The sequence below is a fragment of the Suncus etruscus genome, chromosome 4 (assembly GCF_024139225.1).
Source record: "Suncus etruscus isolate mSunEtr1 chromosome 4, mSunEtr1.pri.cur, whole genome shotgun sequence".
NCBI lineage: Eukaryota > Metazoa > Chordata > Mammalia > Eulipotyphla > Soricidae > Suncus > Suncus etruscus.
The window spans coordinates 68,518,114-68,524,850 of NC_064851.1; the positions used below are offsets into that span (position 1 = coordinate 68,518,114).

Genomic DNA, 6,737 nt, shown 5'->3' on the forward strand with positions numbered 1-6,737 from the left:
TGTGGGCCAAAACCAATCATTTTTCCCATTCTTTCTTTCAATCCCTCACTCTTCCTATCTTTAGCTCTCACTTTTTCTTTTTCTTTTTTTTTCTTTTTTCTTTTTTTTTAGTTTTTGGGTCACACCCGGCAGTGCTCAGGGGTTACTCCTGGCTGTCTGCTCAGAAATAGCTCCTGGCAGGCACGGGGGACCATATGGGACACCGGGATTCGAACCAACCACCTTTGGTCCTGGATCGGCTGCTTGCAAGGCAAACGCCGCTGTGCTATCTCTCCGGGCCCTAGCTCTCACTTTTTCTTTCACTTCCTCATTCTTTTATCTGATGCTCTGACACATTCTCTGTTCTCAATCTCTCTTTTTCTCTCAATATCTTTTTCATAATATATTAAGATGATATTTTTAATTTCAAAATATACCCACAATTTCTTTTTTTTTTTTTTTTTTTTTTTGGTCTTTTATAATTACTTTATTTAAACACCATAGTTTACAAAGTTGCTCATAATATATTGGTTTCTGCCATTCCATGTTCCACCACCAATCTTTTTTTTTTTTTTTTTTTTTTAATTTTTTTTTTATTTAAACACCTTGATTACATACATGATTGTGTTTGGGTTTCAGTCATAAAAGGAACACCACCCATCACCAGTGCAACATTCCCATCACCCAAGTCCCAAATCACCCTCCTCCCCACCCAACCCCAGCCTGTACCCTAAACAGGCTCTACATTTCCCTCATACATTCTCAATATTAGGACAGTTCAAAATGTAGTTATTTCTCTAACTAAACTCATCACTCTTTGTGGTGAGCTTCCTGAGGTGAGCTGGAACTTCCAGCTCTTTTCTCTTTTGTGTCTGAAAATTATTATTACAAGGGTGTCTTTCATTTTTCTTAAAACCCATAGATGAGTGAGACCATTCTGCGTTTTTCTCTCTCTCTCTGACTTATTTCACTCAGCATAATAGATTCCATGTACATCCATGTATAGGAAAATTTCATGACTTCATCTCTCCTGACAGCTGCATAATATTCCATTGTGTATATGTACCACAGTTTCTTTAGCCATTCATCTGTTGAAGGGCATCTTGGTTGTTTCCAGAGTCTTGCTATGGTAAATAGAGCTGCAATGAATATAGGTGTAAGGAAGGGGTTTTTGTATTGTATTTTTGTGTTCCTAGGGTATATTCCTAGGAGTGGTATAGCTGGATCGTATGGGAGCTCGATTTCCAGTTTTTGGAGGAATCTCCATATCGCTTTCCATAAAGGTTGAACTAGACAGCATTCCCACCAGCAGTGGATAAGAGTTCCTTTCTCTCCACATCCCCGCCAACACTGTTTATTCTCATTCTTTGTGATGTGTGCCATTCTCTGGGGTGTGAGGTGGTATCTCATCGTTGTTTTGATTTGCATCTCCCTGATGATTAGTGATGTGGAACATTTTTTCATGTGTCTTTTGGCCATGCGTATTTCTTCTTTGTCAAAGTGTCTGTTCATTTCTTCTCCCCATTTTTTGATGGGGTTAGATGTTTTTTTCTTGTAAAGTTCTGTCAGTGCCTTGTATATTTTGGAGATTAGCCCCTTATCTGATGGGTATTGGGTGAATAGTTTCTCCCACTCAGTGGGTGGCTCTTGTATCCTGGGCACTATTTCCTTTGAGGTGCAGAAGCTTCTCAGCTTAATATATTCCCATCTGTTAATCTCTGCTTTCACTTGCTTGGAGAGTGCAGTTTCCTCCTTGAAGATGCCTGTAATGTCCTGTAGTGTTTTGCCTATGTGCTGTTCTATATATCTTATAATATACCCACAATTTCTTAAAAAAAAAAAAACCCTCACTCATCAAAACAAGACTTGCCTATTTGCAGCAAAACAGTCTTCTGTTGTAGTGACATCTCAGACTTCCTCAAGGATTGGCAGCATCTTCTTCAGTAAACCAAAAGAAGAGGAAGAAACCACAGAAAAAAAGAGTAGCCAGCATGATCATTACTGAATAAGTAGGTGATGACTAATATTCTTTTTTATAGTGTGTAATTATTGATGCTTTTTAATAACTCCTATTTTCTGTCTAAGGAAGGGGGAACTTAGAGTGGAAACTGCAAAGTAGGAAGTGGCTAAATAAAGAATCAGAAAGCTTGTCTCTCCCAAAATATTTACATGCAGGCACTAATTACAGTGTCTTTTATTTCCTTCTATTACTATGAAAATGAGACATATGAAGAACCTAAAAATCTCATGAAAAATGTCAAGAACATGAGTCTGTTGTGAGAATTATTTCTTCAATGAATATTTACATACTTCACAACAAGGATATGGCAGGAATTGAGACAAAGATACAAAGTTAAGCAATAATCTCTGTCCTCAAACAGGGGACTATTCAGAGAGAATGCCAGTAAGTGTCACATTATTTCAACACTTATGATACATGCTAATTGAGGATGCTGGGAGTGGATGAGGAACAGAGTCATCTATGCCAGAGTTGGGATGCAGAAAAAAATCCTGGAGGAAATGAAATTTAAAGTAAGACTAGAAAAACCAGTAGGATTCACCAGGTAGAGGAATGTAGCTCAAATAGCTGGATCTCATGCCTTGCATGTAGGATGCCTAGGACTTAATCTCCAGTGCCACATGTCTGTAACCCCTGCCACCCAGCACTGCTGACTTTGGCCCTTTGGCCCCTGAATCACTAGCCCCAGGCATCCTATCTGAGTATCATCAGTAGTGACTGTGAGCATAAATTAGAAATGATCTCCCCAAGAAAGAAGAATAGGTTCAGAGGAGCAAACTAAGGAGAAAGCATCTTAGAAGGAATGGTTCAGAATGAAAAGTTCATCTTTCACTTGATAGTCCCTCCTTTGGGGCCTCTCTTGTTTCAAGGACTATGACAGAGTGAATTGTATGGACCCTCTTTACAACTGTCAGAATTCTATAAGGATTAAGGGGAAAATATATAATTTCTTTACTTAATCAATAATATCTCCCTCAAAATTTAAACTATCTCCTTCAGATCAACATAGCATTAAGATTCCTAGTGATATTTTATTAATTGGAAAAGACTTAATATTACTTCAGTTTGACCATACCTTCATAACCTGAGAGGCTAAAGTAATAATTTAAATCTCTCAATTTATGTCTCCAACTAAATTCTAAATAACTTATTTTACTCTGAAAATATACTAATCCTTGGACAAGCAGATTCTAATAAACAAAGGGATTGTGGCTCAGTGCATTTTAAACAAATATCTTTTCTGAATTTACTTAAACTTTTTACACAAAACTCTGGCTCTTGGTGACCCAATTGAGCCTTAGGAGCATGAGACTTGCTAGTTATGGAATATAAAACTCTCTTTTTAAATGTTACATACAAAAAGAAGTCAGAGCTGCAAGCACAGAACAACTTGAGTTGATATAATAAAATATAGGAGTTTCATGCTGCTTAACCTTTACCCCCACTTAAGGTAACAGTCATATAAAGTAACAATAAGTGCCCCAATATACACACACATGTAACTAGGGTTATCATATTTTCCAGCATGTAAGACAACTTGTTTTTTTAATATGGAGCGCTTCACGAATTTGCGTGTCATCCTTGCGCAGGGGTCATGCTAATCTTCTCTGTATTGTTCCAATTTTAATATATGTGCTGCCAAAGTGAGCACAAGACAACTTTTTTTTGGGGGGGGGCCATAAAAACTTCTTAAAAACCGGGGGTCATTTTATACACTGGTTTACGGCATGCTGAAACTTACTCCAGCTTCAGGGATAAGTAATCTGCCCCTCTCTTACTTACTCATCCCATCCAGTTGCCAGGTGTCATCACTCAGTCCTTTGCTTGTCCTGATTAATTTTTCAGTATGCGGCTTTCTGGTGCTCAGTCCTCTGTTCAGCTTTTATGGGACACAAAAGAGGCACTCTGTCTCCCCCTAGCTGTCCTATTAATCACTGCACCCCAGCCAGCTGCTCTTGGAGGAGCCCCCTCTCCCTGCTCTCAATGTAGATCACAATTAAAAAATCACAGTCACTCACTACAAATGACAAATCTAAAATAATTGTTGGCACTCCAAAGTCTAGCTTTATTAAACATATACTGTTAACCTTTGAGGGTGTGCGTTAAAAGAGAAGTAGTCTTATACGGTGAATATAGCCCAAACTCTATGAAAAATTAGGGGCTTGTCTTAAAGATCCAGTCGTCTTATATGCCAGAAAATATAGTACATATGGTTTGGTCACAGGCTTAATATAGATTTTCTAGGCAAAAAAATGCAATTGCCATGTTTCAACCGGACCAACTCCATAGACTCACTCACTTTTTCAAATGAGTTGTAAACTGAGCTGTGAAAGATTAAGGCTAAACTGGCCCACATAGCACAATGGCCATCTAGGAGGATAGGATGGGTCAGGCACCCATCCTACAAAAGCCATGCTTGTTGGCTCCATCGCCCAGAATCACCACTTCTCTAAAGTTCTGCCTCATCACTGAGCTTCAAGGATTCACTGCAGAGACAACAATCTGACCACACCTCATGTACGCCAGTCATTGGACTAATAACACTAGGAGGGCTTTTTGTTTGTTTTGTTTTTGGTGCTCAGGGATTACTCCTGGCTTTGTTCTCAGAAATCCCTTTTGTCAGGCTCAGGGGACTATATAGGTGTTGGGGATTGAACCCAGGTTGGCCATGTGCAAGGCAAATGCCCTACCTGCTGTGCTATCATTCTGGCTCCTCACCAGGGCTTGTTTTGAAGCAAGTGTGGGAAAAGCTACTCCTTATCTTTCTTCTTCTGGGAAAGCCTGGCAGCTATAACCATGCTCACAAACTGCAGTTGCCATGTTCCAACAGGGCCTTTTCCTAGGATGCCCTGCAGCTTATAATATGCCCCTAAAATTTATAGTAGCTTTGAATTTCTGGACGATTTCAATTGTTCAATGCTGTTTTTCCTAAAGGAACACCCCAATTTAACAGGCTGGACATATACCAAAGTTTATTAAACCTTCCGCCATTGTATTAATGACATCATTGATAAGACAGTAATTTTTACAAATGAGCTTGCTATTGTACTTTTTCTTTTTCTTTCTATTCTCTTCTATTTTTTAAATTAGTATCTTTATTTAAGCACCATGGTTACAAACATATTGTAGTTGGGTTTCAGTCATAAAAAAGTACACACCCCTCCCTTCATCAGTGCAATCTTCCTGCACCAATGCCCTCTATCTCCCTCTTCCCCTACCCCCTGCCTGTTTTCAAGACAGCATTCTATTTCCCTCAATCACTACCATTATCATGATAGTTGTTGAATTAGTTATTTCTCTAACTGAACTCATCAATCTTTTGGTAAGTTTTATATCACAAACTGATTTTTTTTTCAAACCTCACCTCAATAATCTCTGGGTATTATTACCATTCTATCTTTTATTTTTCTTAAATCCCATAGTTGAGTGAGACTATTCTGTGTTTATCTCTCTCTCTCTAATTTCACTCAACATAATAGTTTCCATGTCCATCAATGTTCATTTTATAACATCATTTTTTCCTGAAAAATGCATAGTATTCCATTGTGTATATGTAGTATAGTATCTTTAGCCACTTATCTGTTGTCAGGCATCTGGATTGTTTCCAGATTCTGGCTGTTGTAAATAGAGCTGCAGTGTGTATAGGCATTCAGAGGGCTTTTTGTATTGTTTTGTATTCCTAGAGTAAATTCCTAGGAATGGTATTGCTGGATCATATGGGATCTCAATTTCCAAATGTTTAAGGAATCTTCATACTATTTTCTGTAAAATATGGACTAGATGGCATTCCCACCAGAGTGAATGAGAGTTCCTTTCTCCCCACATCCCCGCCAGCACTGATTGTTTTTGTTCTTTGTGATGTGGCAGTCTCTGTGGTGTGAGATGGTACCTCGTTGTTGTTTTGATTCGCATCTCCCTAATGATTAATGATAAAGATTACTTTTTCATGTGCTTTCTGACCATATGTATTTCTTCTTTGAGAAAGTGTCCATTTCTTCTTCCCATTTTTCAATGGGGTTAGATGTTTTCTTCTCATTAAGTTCTGTCAGTACCTGTATATCCTAGATGTTAATCCCTTATCTAATGGATTTTGGGTGATAGTTTCTCCCATTCCCTGGGTGGCCTTTTTATCCTAGTCACTGTTGGAAGGTCTTCACTTCCATTTTATTTTTATTTCCTTTTTTTTGATAACTTTGCTTTCATATATCTAGAAAAAAATTCATTCTGATCAACTATGTCAACTATGTGATACATTTTTTAAATAAATAAAAAAAATTTTTTTAAAAATATACATCCTAGACTTGAATGTGAACTTAGGCAGTTATTAATTGGTAGTAGTCAATTATTTGAAACCTTCTTGATATTTTGTTTTTGTTTGTTTTAAGCAAAACTTTTAATTTCCAGGGGTTATTACTGGCTCTGCACTCAGGAATCACTCCTGGTTGTGCTCAGAGGGGCATAAGGAAGTTCAGGTATCAAGTTTAGATTGCCATGTGATGTAAGTGTCCTACTCACTGTACTATATCTCTGCTCCCTCATCTCTTTTTCTTCTAAAAAATATTTAATTGAAATTCTGTGGTTTACAAACTACTAATGCTGACTCATGTGTATAACTCAAACACCACACCCAACATCAAGTAAACCCTCTCTGTCTTTCAAAGACACTGCCACCCTCCATCCTAACCCCCTTTCTCAGGACAATTAAGTGGATCAATTTTCCTTTTGTGTTGTCCTACCT

At 38.0% G+C, this 6,737-nt stretch overlaps 1 non-coding gene across 1 annotated transcript; it reads right to left on the bottom strand.

The window, feature by feature from the left end:
- Positions 1-3,543: 3,543 nt before the first annotated feature.
- On the bottom strand, positions 3,544-3,650 carry LOC126008407 (U6 spliceosomal RNA). Its single transcript, XR_007495740.1, has one exon. It is a non-coding gene; the product is annotated as a U6 spliceosomal RNA (small nuclear RNA).
- Positions 3,651-6,737: the final 3,087 nt, after the last annotated feature.